Source organism: Chrysemys picta, chromosome 12 (genome assembly GCF_011386835.1).
Source record: "Chrysemys picta bellii isolate R12L10 chromosome 12, ASM1138683v2, whole genome shotgun sequence".
Lineage (NCBI taxonomy): Eukaryota > Metazoa > Chordata > Testudines > Emydidae > Chrysemys > Chrysemys picta.
In genome coordinates, this window is record NC_088802.1 from 37,814,762 (window position 1) to 37,831,908 (window position 17,147).

The 17,147-nt window shown below is 43.9% G+C and overlaps 1 protein-coding gene across 4 annotated transcripts in view; it reads left to right on the forward strand.

Moving 5' to 3' along the window:
- LOC135974786 (queuosine-tRNA galactosyltransferase-like) overlaps positions 1 to 17,147 on the forward strand; it is a 77,045-nt gene that overhangs the window by 28,105 nt on the left and 31,793 nt on the right. The gene's annotated exons all lie outside the window — the stretch shown is intronic.

The following is a 17,147-nucleotide window of genomic DNA, read 5'->3' on the forward strand; positions in this document are numbered from 1 at the left end:
GAGCCTAGTGACATGTTCGCTACTCTACCTGTTGTGGAAAGTAGCATTCTTGGTGGCGATAACCTCAGCTAAGAGAATGTCCAAGCTTAAGGCCCTAAAATCCAAACCTCCAAACACTATCTTCTATAAGGACAAGGTTCAGCTTCGACCTCACCCAGTCTTTCTTTCCAAAGGTTGCCTCTCAGTTTCATGCCAATAAGGACATTTTTCTCCCAGTTTTTTACCCTAAGCCACACGCTAACAGCCGGGAACAAAAGCTCCATGCTCTGGATGTTTGGTGATCATTGGCTTTTTGTATCAAACGGATGAAGCCTTTTCAAAAATTGAACCAGTTGTTTGTCCCAGTAGCAGATAGGATGAAGGGCCTCCTAGTGTCTTCTCAAAGGCTTTCCTCGTGGATCACTTTCTGAATTCGAACATGCTATGACCTGGCAAAGGTGCCAGCCCGTGCACTGACAGCACATTCCACAAGGGCACAAGCCTCCTCAGCAGCATTCCTGGAGCAGGTCCCAACGCAGGAGATCTGCAGGCCGCCATCATACAGCAGGCCAGAGATGATGCAGCATTTGGCGGAATGGTACTACAATCTGTGAATCAATGAACTCCGACCCCTCCTTCTAGAAAATGCTTGGGAGTCACCTACTTGGAATGGACATGAGCAAGCACTTGAAGAAAAAATGGTTACCTACCTTTTTGTAACTATTGTTCTTTGAGATGTGTTGCTCATGTCCATTCCAAGACCCACCCACCTACTCCTCTGTCGGAGCCAGACAGCAAGAAGAAACTGAAAAGGTGGCGCTTTGGCAGGGCCCTCTATGCAGTGCCATGATGGCAGGACTCCATGTAACACTGAGCATATGGCTGCATATATTTGTTGACTAACTAGCAGTAAAGGGTCAATACTAGCTACATTACTATTAGACAGAGGGTGTTTGGGGATTTCCTCCAATGCTCTCCACTCCCATTCTCCATCCATTGTATTGTAATTTAAACAAATTACCAAAATAATATAAACCAGTGTGATTATATTGTGTTATTTTGACAAATAAAATATGCAGAATTTTGCAGAATTTTATAATATTGTGTGCAGAATTTTTAACTTTTTAGTGCAGAATTCCCTCAGGAGTAAGTATTTTTGCTCTGTCAAATCAGTGCTCTAAAGCTTAGGGAAAGAAGCAATGATCAGATTTCTATTGTAGATTCATTTATTTTTTGGGGTTTTGTAATCTATTCTCTCTCCCTCCACCAAAAAAACCCAACAAAACTTTGACATGTGCTAAGGCAAGCTACATTTCAAAATAGACAGAAAACGGGGTGGAAGCAATTTTAATCCCCATTAAACTTTTTACTAAAACTTTTCAAATGTTTTTAAAATTGGAATACTTTTGTTTAGAACAGAGGTGGGTAAACTATGGCCTGTGGGCCACATCCAGCCCGCGGGACCCTCCTGCCTGGGCCCCTGAGCTTCCGGCCGGGGAGACTAGCCCCTGGTCCCTCCCCTGTAGTTCCCCCTCCCCCGCAGCCTCAGCTCGCTCCGCCATCGGCGCAATGCTCTGGGTGGCGGGGATGTGACCTCCTGGGGCAGCACAGCTGAAGAGCCCGGCCTGACCCAGTGCTCTGTGCTGCGCAGTGGCAATGGTGTGGCTGACTCCAGCCGGGCAGTGTGGCTGTAGTGCCACCTGCCACCAGTGCTCCAGGCAGTGCGGTTAAGGAGCAGGGGGGGTTGGATAGAGGGCAGGGGAGTTTGGGGGTGTGGGCAGGGGGCGGGGGTGTGGGCAGGGGTTGGGGCGGTCAGAGAGCAGGGAACAGGGGAGTTGAAGGGGGGCAGGGGTTCCAGGGGGCCCATCAGGAATGAGAGGAGGGGTTGGATGGGGCGATGGGGGGCAGTCAGGGGCAGGGGTTCTGGAGGCAGTCAGGGGAAAAGGGAGAAAGGGTGGTTGGATAGGGCAGGAGTCCCGGGGTGGGGGGCGGATAGGGGATGGGAGCCGGGCCACAACTCCCTCCCCTAATGGGCCCTCCATACAATTTCTGAAGCCCGATGTGGCCCTCAGGCCAAAAAGTTTGTCCGCCCCTGGTTTAGAATGTAAGAGGTTAACCATATAATTTAAAACAATAAAAAAAGCAAACATTTAGTTCAACTATTTAAAATACTTTCTAATAATCTCACAGGTTTATAGATGTTTTTCAGTGCCTATATGAAGTTGAGTTTATTTTTAAGTACATACTATGAGGAGGGTGTAGTTGATTTTCCCATATGCTAATTAGGCAAATTCAAACCTTATCCTAAATACTAAAATAAATGTAGGAGGCAAAATATAAAATACATTAATTAAACAAACGAAAGTAGTGGAATTTGTAAGTGACTATTTTAGCATTAACCTTTGGTTTCATTCTTAATTTAGCACTTAAAATGGAATTGTTCCTTCTTCATTAAGATTGACCTTGTATTACAAAACAGAATATATTTTACATGTTGAATTGCTATGTTCAATCAAAAAAGTGGAGAAAAATTAAATTCTTCAGCGGGTTAGCACTCTGTAATTTAGTGCAGTCCAGTTGTATCGATGTGGCTAATAAATGCTTGTCATTTTGAATTTGTCCAGACTGATTTAAGAAACAAATACTTAAACAGAGACAACTTTAAATAATGTCCTGAAGTTCATACTTTTTCTTCTGAAGTTTTTCTTTTTTCTACCAAACAGTGAAATAAAAACAAATAATTTTCTCAGTCAGCAATGTTTGTTTTGTTTTTAAGTGCAGTGTCTTTTGCTGTAAGGAAAACAGTTATCTGCTATAATTCGCTTTGGATATTTAGCAGCATCTGTAAGTATTCCAAGTGTAAGAACTTGTGGAACTTCACTGAAGCAAGCCAACCTTCTGCGGAAGGGATATAGCTGATATGAGCATGAGCACGAGCAAGCAGAGTGCCTGTCTGTCTGAAAGGTGATGGAGATCACGGGCCCCCCAAAGGCAGAAACACATCTGGGCTTGTTTAGAAATCCCTGTTGGCTTTTCATGTGGAATAAAGACCTTTTCATTCTCCCATCTTTCAGCAAATTGCTTCTCTGCTTAAAATGGACTATGGAGAACAGGAAGCATGTTTGTAATCAACAAAATTCATATAAATTCTGGGTTATTTTGAGCACCTATTAAAGGATTCTATTTTTGGTTTGATGCCTTGCTTATTGCTACTTAAATAGTTATTTGACAGCATTTATATTATACCTATATATATTTACATTTACAATAAACCACATATTATCTGACATCTTTTCATTGAATTTGTCAGTTTGTTATATGTGATTATTTTTAGATATTTTTCAGATATTTGTGAGAGACTTTTATTAACTTGTAGCAACCATTTTGTGAATATGTAATAAATTGAGGTGTACACTATTGACATAATTGAAAGTGCAATGTCCCTCAGGACTGGAAACTATTCTTTTTCTATTGTTTCCATTTTATTTGTTAAGAAGCAATGTATAAATATTTCCCTTTTAGCAGGGAAAATTAATTTGTGAACTTTTTTCTAAAAAGGGTATGAAAAGCACGATTAGAATGTTATGACTAAGAGCTTACATTGGAAATATACATTTCATCCCAAAAGATTCCATGGTGCGTGCAAATTGGAGTCATTTAACTTAAATTCAGATCCATTCAAGTAAAACGGGGCAGTTGGTTAACAGCACGTAAGAGTTTTTAGGACAGGAAGTGAGGAATTTCACATCTGGTTGAAAGTGCAGGGAAAATTTAAATGGGTAGAATCTTAATACTAACTTTGACTATGACACTAGTTCCATTTTGGAAAAAAGTGGCTTGAGATGCTTAATGCCCACCAATGATATTGATGGATTTGATCACATTGAGCATCACATATCGCTTTGCTGAAGTAAAATATGACTGCCATATTTGCTGTGAGATTTTTCTCATAGTTAATCTACTCCTTGTGAGCCCTTACTGTTTTGAATCCGTAACATATTCTAAGGACTAATTTAATTGTTTACTGTGATCTGTGTATCAGTTTATGATCCAGTCCATAGCAATGAGGAGCATTTTGCAGTGCTCCTAGAGCAGTTTGGAGAGTCACAATCTCTCTCCCAGACTCCCCACCACTCTTTGACATGCTGGCTGATACAAGGAAGTAAAGGGGTGCTTTATACCCTCTGTACTCCCTTGCACTCCTGCACAGGAGGGGCCACAATCTGGGCCAGTATCAGCAGAGAGCAGGTGAGAGGAATGCAGTGACTTGAATATGGAATGTAAACACATACAATTGGAAAGTGCAGTGAGACTTGTAGCAAACTATTGTCCTGGAGAGGATGAAGGTGCTTCTGTCCATTGTTGAATTAGTTTGATGTGCACAAGTCAATTTAAAATCTTCTGGCATAACCATATAACCTAGGTTAAAACTGTTGTTGAAAAACAGTTTTCAATGGCAACTCCAGAGGGGTAGCCTTGAAACTAGTTATCCTGTCAACAATTAGAACTGAATCACTGAGAGTATTGCATATAATTCAGGGTACCTCAGAACTGAAAAATGTCAGCAAATTGGAGGGAATTCAGAGAAATATGCAACTGAAGGGGCTACAGCGCGGGTGGGCAAATTTTATGGCCTGAGGGTCACATCTGGGTGGGGAAATTCCATGCAGGGCTGGGGCAGGGGCTTGCGATGTGGGAGGGAGCGTGGGATGTGGTATGGTGTGCAGGAAGGGGCTCAGAGCAGGGGGTTGGGGTGCAGGATGGGTTCGGGGTGCGGGCTTCGGCCCGGCACCGCTTACCTTGAGGGGCTCTGGGGTGGCAGCAGCATGCAGTGGGGTTAAGGCAGGCTTCCTGCCTGCCCTGGCCCCATGCTGCTCCCGGCAGCGGCCGGCACCACGTCCCTGCCCTCGCCTGCGGGTACCTCCCCCAAAGCTCCCATTGGCCATGGTTATATATATTTATATGGAGATATACCTATCTCATAGAACTGGAAGGGACCCTGAAAGGTCATCGAGTCCAGCACCCTGCCAACACAAGCAGGACCAAGTACTGATTTTGCCCCAGATCCCTAAGTGGCCCCCTCAAGGATTGAACTCACAACCCTGGAATTAGCAGGCCAATGCTCAAACCACTGAGCTATCCCTCTCCTCATTCCCAGCCAATGGGAGCTGTGGGGGGCGGTGCCTGCGGGCGAGGCAGTGTGCGGAGCCCTCTGCCCCACCTCCTCCCCCAGGAGCCGCAGGGATGTGGTGTCTGCTGCTTCTGGGAGCAGCGTGGGGCCAGGGCAGGCAGGGAGCCTGCCTTAACCCTGCGGTGCCACGGTGGTGGCAATCCCACGGGCCAGATCCAGCCCGTGGGCTGTAGTTTGCCCACCCCTGGGCTACAGGATTGACTTAGAAAATAAAAAATGGACCATCAATGATGGATGAAGTAATGTTATTGGAAGGACATGAAAACCAGTATTTGAAGTTTGAAAACAGTAATGAGGAAGAGGAATTGTTTGGAGTGATCTAGGGATATAAATAGGAGTAATGGGATGAAACTGAGCAAAGGAAATGTTAAATTGGCTGTAAAGAAAATATTTCTGAAAATGAGATCTCAGACTGTGCAGTAATCTCTTAAGGGAGTGGTCGAAGCCCCATCACTTAAGTCATTTAAATCTAAACTGGACAAACTGAAATGTACTGTAGAGAACAATCTTGCAGTGGTTGATGGATTTACAAGATGCACTGATGAGTCTTTCCCATCTCTACTTTCTGATCCTTTGAAAGCAAATTTGGACATGATCACAAGCTCTTGGCTGCTTTAGTTGTACCTCTGAGAATCGCATAGATATCATAGTCTAGTGACTACGTAGACTAGTGAAACTAAACTACATTAAATTTTCAATTGAACTTGGTCTATGGATTAAATCAGAAAAAAACTGGTTTACTTTTTTCTGAAAAATTATTCTGGATGCATTGTCTTTGTTTTTAATTGAAACCTGTTTAGTAATGTGGATTGTATAATGTGATCTAGTTTTTAAAATAAAACATTATTTCTAAATTACACTTAAAATTATGTTTCTCAATGTCATTTATAAAATGCCCCCATGAAATATGAAGTTAAAGGGAAAAATTAAGGCCTCCCTATTTAGTGATGTGATTTTTAAACAAAATGCGCCTAACATAAGTGAAATATTTTCTTTAAAATATGTTTGTCCAGTCACTGCCTTTTTGTTCCAAGTTTTAAGCCAAAAATAAAATAAAATCTAGTGTTTGTAGTTATAGAAACCAATCTTAAACAGCACATCTGTTATATTCATTATCTTAATTACTATATTTTTATAGGATTGCCCCATAACAATTCTGTAAATGTACAATAACTATTTTTGCATAAAGAAAATCATTAGTATTAGATAACTAGAATTTCCAAAGTTGCTGAAAATTCTCAGAACTTCAGTTTAGTTTCACTATTATAGTGTGTGGTACACAATGATTTCTGTTGTTTGACTGGATAGTGGAGAAAACTTGAATGCATATGAACTGTGGAATAGTAAGAGAAATCTCATGTATGTAGTACTGAGTACTTTAGGTTTCAGAGTAGCAGCCGTGTTAGTCTGTATCCGCAAAAAGAACAGGAGTACTTGTGGCACCTTAGAGACTAATAAATTTGTTAGTCTCTAAGGTGCCACAAGTACTCCTGTTCTTTTTGAGTACTTTAGGTATTATTTGGACAATAACTTGTTTAAAAAAATAAATAAAAAGATTGGCACCGACCAACCACAGCACAAGGCTACCAAAATGATCCAATGGCTTTCTTGTACTGTTTTATTTTGTACTTCTCACTGCATGGTTTACGAACAAAAGATTGTACACAGTAAATATCTAAGTGTTGAAGATGAGCAGCTGGGTTAGTTTCCTTCTCTGTCTGGCCAAATACAGTCTGAAGAGGTGAATTTACAGAGAATACTGATGGTTCTGGTTTGGGGTTTGGTTTGTGGTTACAAATAGATGTACGTCGTCATGTTCTTTTGCTTTTTCCTGTCTGCTCCATTCTTTTGAACAGGCAAGATAGTGACACGTAAAAGCCTCTTGGTCTCATTGTTTTCTGGTGTAATGCTACATTTCTGTATCTATCTCCAGTTCACAAGAACAGAGCAGGAGGGGAGAACTGAATTAAAGTGCATCATACATCCTCATATCTGTGATAGCAAAAAACAAAACAAAACAAAAACCCCTCTTCCACTAGAGTTGTTACTGCAAGGATCACTTAGGAGAAAAGTTTGTATTTTAACCCTCATTTTGGAAGGATTTTTCAGCATCAGAAGGGAAGTTTGAAAAAGTGGGAGGAGTATTTTAAAACTGGATTACAGTTTGAACCTGTCTCCCTGGGTACTGCCCCCTTTTAAACAACTAACATACGCACTTTAATTAAGAATGTTGCTGACCTCTGTGAAGGCATAAGACAAAATCTGCGACCTGGTTCCTCTGCCAGTGGGGAAAGAGGCACCTGAATGACACAGCTATCAGGTGAGGAACCAGTAATTTCTTGTTCTGCCACTTGTTAAACCATGCTAATACCATATATTCCTGTTGGGTTTGAAGTGATTAGTTGGGACGGACCCATTCTTCTTATGCAAACCATGTATTTATTTTTCAAATATCAAACTGGAAGGAATATATCAGGTCAGGTAGAGGTATGGATTTTCATTTTATTTGTCTCTTGGGTAATACTCTAGTTGGTACAGACACAAATGCTCAGACTGTAACTACATTCATATGGTTGAAATTTAGCTCATAGCATGTAACATTTGGGTACTATGGATGGGGTTTTCAAAAGCAGTCAGTGTTGGCCTAACTCTGCTCCTTTTAAAGTCAATATGAATTTTATTATTGACTTCAATCGGAGTAGAGAGAGGCCACCGTTGAGTGATTTTGAAAATCCAGCTCTATATCTGTAATTGTGCATTGTTGTAATGTTAATGAATAATTATTGCTACCACGAAGAGTAGTGGAGAATACAGTAAGGATACAGATATGATGTACACCCACTTCATACTACTTTTTTCAGGTATTTAAAAGGGTGTCATCAGGAGGAGGGAGAAAACTTGTTCACCTTAGCCTCTAAGGATAGAACCAGAAGCAATGGGTTTAAACTGCAGCAAGGGAGGTCTAGGTTGGACATTAGGAAAAAGTTCCTAACTGTCAGGGTGGTTAAACACTGGAATAAATTGCCTAGGGAGGTTGTGGAATCTCCATCTCTGGAGATATTTAAGAGTAGGTTAGATAAATGTCTATCAGGGATGGTCTAGACAGTATTTGGTCCTGCCATGCGGGCAGGGGACTGGACTCGATGACCTCTCGAGGTCCCTTCCAGTCCTAGAATCTATGAATCTGTGAACTGTTGAGTTAGAAGTGTATGCAGGGGAATGCTATACTTGGGTTGATTGGTCCAATTCTAGCATGGAAATGGGCATGGTGGGGACACAGTGAGAGTATTTCACTGACAGAATGGCATGTGTGGCTTGACTGGAGACTGTTTAATGGCATAATTGGTGATTGGCACTTTAGTGGAAAATAGAGGACATGAGGGAATCAAGTGAGGCATTAGCCCAACAGAAACTAACCTGGCTTTTTATATAAGATGTATGTGTCTGTGAGTATTGTCTTGTCAACAGTGCTAATAAAGTTGCAGCTTGTTACCTTTCCACTTATTGCACTGTATTTTTTCTTCATTTCTGGCATGAAATTGACATTAATTCAGTGCAGTTAGCAATTTAGACTGATGTGTCCCAGCAGTAATAGTATTAGTTTCAAATGTAATAGTAGCTGAATTATTTATTGGTCCCTCCCTGCTGAATATAATCAGATTATTCATGTAAAGACACTTGGCAGTTTAACTAATTTCAGACCTGCATTTAGATTCCAAAATGTTTTTGGTACTGAAACCAAATCTCACTATGTAGACTTTAGCTGTCAAGTTATCAGTCTGATTATAAAAAGTTAAATCTAGTCATAGCTGATATATGTGCACAAGGCCATGCAATGTTTATCTGAATGGTTTTGTCCTTTTGGTTTAATCGTGTTTATTTTATTCAGGTAGCCCATTTTTTCTTTTTAATTTGAACATAAATCAATCAATTTCTGTTAATTATGCTCCCAGAATATTAATTGTGCAGGATCCATATATAAGGAGTCACGAGCACTGAAATTGTTTAGAACAAGAGTATTTGTTGAAGGGCTCAGAGAGAGAAAGACAGCACTAAAATTCCTTGCTTTTTAGTGGGTTTGTCTCTTACCACTCTTGTTTTCTTTTGTGTTTAACAAGTACTCAGTTAATAAGCCCTATATAATTCCAATAAGCAGTAGATTTAAAGATTAATATTTTAAAAATATCTTCTGAAGCCTCTATAAAGTAAAATTTTGTATTAAGACCCATCTCTCTTCTTGGCATAAAAAATTAAGGTGATGGTTCTTTAGCAGATGAAATGAACAATCTAACTGAAGGGTGAACCCCGTTCTGTCATCCATATAGTTTGCCTTGTGATTTACCAAGCTTTGTTTCAGGCTTGAGCCTACATTTGTTAATGTGCCTGTTTCCCCTCTCCTCCTCCCCAATTTATACCTTTTTAGTCAGGACAGTAGAGTAAAATTTTACTGGAACACTTGCGCAATAGTGTACCTGGATTCACTGGGACCATGCTATATTAATACCTGTGGACTAGGTGGTATATAGAGCTGTCATACTTTCGAAGTATTTATGATCTATGGAGTTTCTAGTCTTCCCTATTTTTACTCCTGGAGGAATTCTGCGCCACTGCGCTTGTGCAGAATGTGTACCCCCTGCAGATTTCTTTGCTTCCCCGCAGAAAAATGACTTTCTGATGGGGAAGCAAAGGGAAGCCACACGTGCGGTCATGCAACCCTGTCCTGCCGTTTTGGGTGTCCAGGGCACAGAGGTAAATCACTGTGGGGCATGGGGTGGGACTGGGGAAGACCCAGTTGGTGGCTACTATCCTGCGCCAGGATCAGCTGCTAGTCCCGGCTGGGCTGGGGAGGACAGGACTTCCTCTTCCCCTGGACGGCATCCGTGACCGTGTCAGACCCACCCTCAGATTTCTCCCCTGGCTGTAGGAAGCTCTGCAAACTGCCCTTCCCCTCCGCCCTCCCCACCCCCGTGCTTCCTGCACCCATCGCTCCTCAGTTGCAGGGGGAGGGATCACTGTTTGGGGAGCTGCTCCCCCATCCACCCAGCCCCCATGCATCCAGACCCCTCGCACCCAGACCCTCCTGCCGAGCCTCACCGCCCCCGCTACCAGAACCCCCCCAATGAGCCCCACTCCCCCTGCACCTGGACCACCCCAATGAGCCATATGCACCTGGATCCCCACCTTACCGAGCCCCAACCAGCTGTACCTGGATCCCCACCCCACTGAGTCCCACTTCCCCAGCATCTGGACCCCCACACCCAGACCTTCCTGCCGAACTCTATCCTCCCACAAACAGACCCCTCCCCTCTGAGCCCCAACCACCATCACTTGGACCCCCCTGCAGAGTCCCATTACTGTTGCACCCAGAACCTCCTAACAAGCCCCTGTGCATCCAGATTCCCCCTGCAACCGGATCCCCTACTGAGCCACCCGCACCCAGATTGCCCGACACAGATCCCTCTCAACCCACACCTGGATCCCCCTAAACTTAAGCCCCTTCACACTTGGATCCTGCCTTGCTGAGCCTGCCTATGCACACCTGGTGCATCTGGCACAGAGAGCCAGGGCCCTGGGGTGTTTCTGGGGCAGGCCCGGTCCTTGCGCTGTGTCAGGGTTGGGTGCAGTCTCACCGCTGAATCCATGTCCCAGGGGGAAGCTGCATAGTGATCTCCCACCTCTGTGCAGCCAGTGACCTGTGTTCCCCAATGCCACGCTGCAGCCTCCACATTTATTTGACAAATAAAATTTGCAGAATTTGGCAGAATTTTAAAATATTGTGCACAGAATTTTTATTTTTTTGGTGCAGAATTTTTAATTTTTTGACGCAGAATGCCCTCAGAAGTATATTTTGTACCACTTGGACTGTACTTACAGGATTGATGAGTAAGAGTTTTTCCCCCAATGTCTTTTCAAATCAGTCATGTTTCCTACGTGTTGTTGTAAAATGTTGCCTAACGACTAAATACAAAGAAATACTTGTGACTATATATCTTATATTTTTTGGAAACTTGTGTGCATGTGATAAGAAACAGCTTCTGTTATTATTTCATTAGTTTATCTTTAACCTTGAAGTGCATTAATTAGTTGGATCCACTTCCAGGAACTTTTCAATTCTTGTTTTCATTTTTGATAAAGTACGGCGTCACCCTTGTACCAAGGTTATTCAATTCCTTGGGTGTTAATTAGATCACTCCTACTGGCATTGGTCTGACTTAAACTTTTAATAAGAAAGGTTGGTTGAATATTTGTTACTTGTTCTTAGTAGAGATCTCTGAAAAATGACATTGCTGTATAGAAATGCAAGAGGATGGCAATTAGAGCTGGCCAAAACTTGAGATTACAAATTTATGTTCGCATGGTATTTCAATATTTCAATTGTGTAGGTCTGAAACAGCCCCAAATCAAACTTTTAAAAATTTCCCACGAACTGGAAACCCCCTGCCCAAATTGAGCTTAGGAAACACTGACTGATACATGGTATTTGGGAAACAAAATATGCCAACTGAGATAGGCAGCTGCTGACTGAAACTGACATTTTTGTCAGTTTCACTGCTGAAGCCTGCCTGCAATTTGAGGAGGCTTGCTTTCAGGAGACACTTCTGGTTTGACAAACCAGCATTTCCGACAAAACTCAACTTAATGAGAAAATTTCCAACTAGCTCTAATGGCAGCGTCTAGGACACAGTATAGGGATTCAGGGCTCCTCTGTTGATTCACACTTAGCTCAGTTGCTAGAACTTCACATAGACAAGTGAAGTAGATACTGCTCATTCAGGGTGATAGGTGAGTGATCTCTTAGCTCCAACCAACATATGAGAAAAGTTGGAATGTTTCTATGAAGTGAAGGGAACAAGGGGCTGGAACAGAGGAAACTCTATAGAACAGCTTATCTTGGAGAGAAAGCTCGGGCTAAAGTTTGATTTTATTAATATTTTAAAAACATTAATACCATACCCCAGCAAGAGGGTAAGTTTGGACTATGTAAGAGGTATTTGTACTCTATTCAGAAGGGAATTACCCTAGTTTTACAAGACTGCCTATCTTGTTTAAGAAAACACTGTCTCTTTATGCTAGAGTGAAAAGAAGAATGAATTCAAAATCTAAATTTATGGAGTATGTTTTAAGTACAGTCTAATTGCTGATGCATTCTGTTTTAAAAGTCCTGCTAGGAGTAATATTTTTGTAAAATAATGTTAGAGTATATGGAATGTTTGATGTTTTACAGACTCTGTTTGGGTTTCTTTTTAGTTTTCTTCAATCTTTTTACAAACATGATTTTTTGTGATCATGAAAGATTACTGCATGACAAGCCTGAAGACTGAAGTCTTTTACTTACCAACAAAACAAGTAAAGAACAAACAGGCAGCAAAGAACACTTCCTCATGCTGTCAGCATTTCTTAATTCTGACGTGCAGTGAGAGCCTCTCAAGATGAGAGGTTAGCTCATTCTCCTATTCAGTCCTCTGCCTCTCTGCTGATATTCCTAATGAGGTTTCCAGTTGTTGTGGTGGTGGGTATTTTTAGGGGTCTAAGATGCGTAGGCTATCTACAGGAATTGTACTGAAGTGAAAAGACAATTTTCAGACAGTAACTTTTGGTCACTACTGACCTGGTATTCAAACTACTGACCTAGAAGTAAATAGCTTTATATCACATTATTACCACATTCCTGAATTTTTGTTTTTTGTTGGGTTTTGTGTCTTTCTGAGGGAGCTTACAGACTCTGTGTAACCTCTTCACAGTTTTTTGGATTTCTCGTTCAGAATTAGATTGCTCTAGTGTTCCAGTGGAATATCCTTTGTTTGATTACACTGTGCGCAGTTTGTATTTCCATCCCTGATATGTGGGATGCATTGTACCTGTAATTATTCATACACACACGTTTTCTGTGATACTCCCCCCATAAGTCGATGGGAGAATAGACTCTCATACTTCTAATACTAAGAAAACAAAAGCCCTGTTCTTTGTATTTATTTGGTAACAATTCTTAGCTCACTGGGTTACTGACTTGCATGCTGTAAATACTGTAGAATTACAAATTTTTTGTAATGGGTTTTCTATTTTTTTTTATACGAAGACTGACAGATGCATGCGTTATATATACAAAATTTTTAAAAAACAAGCTCCTATGAGTCATGGGACTACACTTTCAACAAGGGGTTCTGTTGTTATCTTCAAATCTTGAAACCAAAGGTCAAGAGGCTTGTGTACTCACCATACCCTCCAGGTGGAATTATAGCTCTGAGATTGCTATTTTTTTAGTAACACTCAATGATAATTTAGCCTTTTCCCCCTCATTGCATCTGCCATGGAGTGACATCAACAGCTAGGGCACCTCACTGGTTGAGCAGGAAAGCAGCATTTTACTTTTATTCATGGATTCTTGTAAACCGTGGGCATTTTATATTGCTGTTTTCTGCATGGGTTCTAGACCAGGGGTCGGCAACCTACGGCATGCATGCCAAACACGGCATGCGAGCCGATTCTGAGTGGCACGCTGCCTGCCCGGTGAGAGGAGGAGGAGGAGGAGGGGCCGGAAAGCGCCACATTGGGGGAAGAAGCGGGGGAGCGGGGAAGCTTGGCTGCGGCAGGACCAAGCTTCTGCCTCCTGCCCCGGCAGGGGAGAGCGGTGCGGGGGTGGGGGCGTCCCGGCCCCACTCAGCCCTCCCGCCCACCGCTCTCCCCTGCGGGGCAGGAGGCAGAAGCTTGGTCCTGCGGCAGCCAAGTTTCCCTCCTCCCCCGCTTCTTCCCACAGCTTGGTGCATTCCGGCCCCTCTGCCCCTCCTCCTCCCTCTCCCTGCCCGCGATGGCCCTTGCGAGGGAGAGGGGAAGGGCGGCAGTGTGCACACAGCTCCGTAGAGGACGCAGAGAGAGGTAGGGACGGGCCTGGGGGAAGGGGGTGGAACAGGGCATATCCCTCCCAGCTCCCTGCCATGAGCTGCTCAGGGCAGGGGGCTGGGAGCACCCCCACGAGCTGAGCACCCCAGCCTTCTGCCGTGCACCTCCCCCACACCCTCCAGCCCTCTGCCTGACCTCGAGTCGCCCCCAATACCCAGCCTTCTGCCCTGCACCCCCCCCACACCTTCCAGCCCACTGCCCTGACCTCGAGTCGCCCCCAACACCCAGCCTTCTGCCCTGCACCCCCCACACACCTTTCAGCCCACTGCCCTGACCTCGAGTCGCCCCCAACACCCAGCCTTCTGCCCTGCACCCTCACACCCCACCAGCCCTCTGCCCTGACATCCCCCCAACACCCAGCCTTCTGCCCTGCACCCCCATCCCCCCCATCCCTCTGCCATGACCTCCCCCCAACACCCAGCCTTCTGCCCTGCACCCCCCACCCCCCCTCCACACCGAGCCTTCTGCCCTGCACCTCCACACACCCCCAGCCGTCTGCCCTGACCTTAAGTCGCCCCCAACACCCAGCCTTCTGCCCTTCACCCCCACACCCTCCCAGCCCTTTGCCCTGAACCCTCCCCCACGAAACCTTCTGCCCTGCACCTCCACACACCCCCAGCCGTCTGCCCTGAACCCCCCCCCACACCAACCTTTTGTCCTGCGCCTCCACACACCCCCAGCCCTCTGCTCTGACCTTGAGTCGCCCCCCAACACCCAGCCTTCTGCCCTGCACGTCCACACACCCCAGCCCTCTGCCCTGACCTCGAGTTGCCCCGCTCGGCCCACTGCAGGCCTAGGTGAACAGAACCCCAGGCTGGAAGCGGGGTGAGCAGGCTGACTGCATAAGAGCAGCATTTCAATTTAATTTTAAATGAAGCTTCTTAAACATTTTGAAAACCTTATTTACTTTACATACAACAATAGTTTAGTTATATAATATAGACTTATAGAGAGAGACCTTCTAAAAAACGTTAACATGTATTACCGGCACGCGAAACCTTAAATTAAAGAGAATAAATGAAGACTCGGCACACCGCTTCTGAAAGGTTGCCTACCCCTGTTCTAGACTGTTTGATGCTACTCGCCATATAGCTACAGTAGACCCCCAGATATCTATTGTACAAATATTCCTAGTATACCTGCTTACTAAGCTGATCATGGGAGTTGAAAGGAATTTTTTCAAAAAGCTTGTTTCAAAAGAAAGCTGAGTTGGGTTTGCTAATAAACTTCATAAAGGTTTGAAAAGTTTGATATTATTGATTTGAAAAATTAAACAAATAAAACCACCAATTGAAAAATAGTTGCTATGGCTAAAGGCATTCACAAAAATATCAAAGGCCAAATTCTAGACTTCTTTTCTTCTACAAAAGCAGTGCTGATTTGCCCCTGCATTTTGGCCAGCCTGAGAGAACCCACGCCATCCTTTCACATCTGTCTGTGCAGAATACTCATGCCAGGAGCACAAATAATTCAAGAAATGAAGGATGCATAAGGAATCAGATGGTTCATGCCAAAAAACATGAACTTTGATCTTTTCACCCTACCACACAGAGCACTCCTGGACAGGCTTGTGGGCTATCAGCTCTGTTTGTTTGGTGGGAGCCAGATTGGACACCACTGCTGCATTCTGGAATTCCTTCTTGGTCAGAGCTTTAGAGCCAGAATTTGTCCTAGGCATTTATTAACTCTGTATACCATAGAAAAGGGTTGAAAATACTCATCAGTTACTTGAGAGAATCTTGTAGTTAGTCTGGAATTTCAATGTTAAAGTTACATTTTAATAACAAAATGAAATAAAGCAATGGAAAGTAAGGAAATGTTCAGCTAAGGTAACCCGAGCAGCCTTAATTCTGTCCTATTACTTTCCAATACTCCACTCTATAGACCTCTTGATGAACGACTTTTGAGAGAAGGACTTTATCAGCTATAACTTTAACTTTATCAACAATATCTATTTTATTTGTAGTTAGCCTGTGGAGTTGAGAAGCTCTTCTATACATGGCTTTTTTTATACATATGTGTCATGATCTCTGTCATACTGTGCACCTAGTGTACAATCTTCAATTACAAGGCTTGTCACCTCTCAAAAATCTACTTAAAAATAACAAAGTAAATGTCCAAATGAATGACCAGGGAACTGTAGACTGCAGGTACCATAACATTTTATTCAGATTATTTCTCTGACTTCACAAAACAGTGAACATTATAACTCCTTGTTCTGTACCTTTAGAGGTCTTGTGGGAATTTGGGAGATTTGTGTGTACAACTTATGAATTCTGTGTGAGACTGTGAACTCTGTATCTTTACCAAGATGCAAACTCCATTTTGAATGAGGGAGCTAACTGCCTCTCTGAGGCCTCTTTGCCTCCATATTGGACTAAAATTCCAAAGAGACTCATTAACTAGGGATGTCCCTCTATTCAACTACAAATGTCCTAGACCGGGTGCTCTCCTCCCCTTTACCTCTGCCCCCCCCACCCCCGCCCCGAAGAACTAGGTCTTCAGCCACTTTCACTGACTCTCTCTAAGGCTGGGGTTCTCAAACTTCATTGCACCGCGACCCCCTTCTGACAACAGAAATTACTACACGACCCCCAGAGGAGGGACCGAAGCGTGAGCCTGCCCGAGCCCTGCTGCCCCGGGGGGAGAGGGGGGCAAAGCCTGAGCTACACAGCCCTGAGCTGGGGGAGAGGGGGGGGCAAAGCTTAAGCTACACCACCCTGAGCTGGAGGGCCAAAGCCCAAAGGCTTCAGACCCAAGCAGGAGGCCTGTAACCTGAGCCCCACCAAGCAGGGCTGAAGCCCTCAGGCTTCAGCTTTGACCCCAGGCTGTGGGGCTTGGGCTTTGGCCCCAGGCGGTGGGGTTTGGGCTTTGGCTTTGGGCTCCAGCAAGTCTAAGCCAGCCCTGGTGACCTGTTGCAACCCCCTTTGGAGTCCCGACCCACAGTTTGAGAACTGCTGTTCTAAGGGAAGCTGCTGCCAGAGCCTGATGAGGCAGGGGAGAACATCTGCCTACCTGAACACAGATTACTTCCCCCAAGGATTCCCAATGGATGGATGAGCTAGACTTGAGTGAGGGG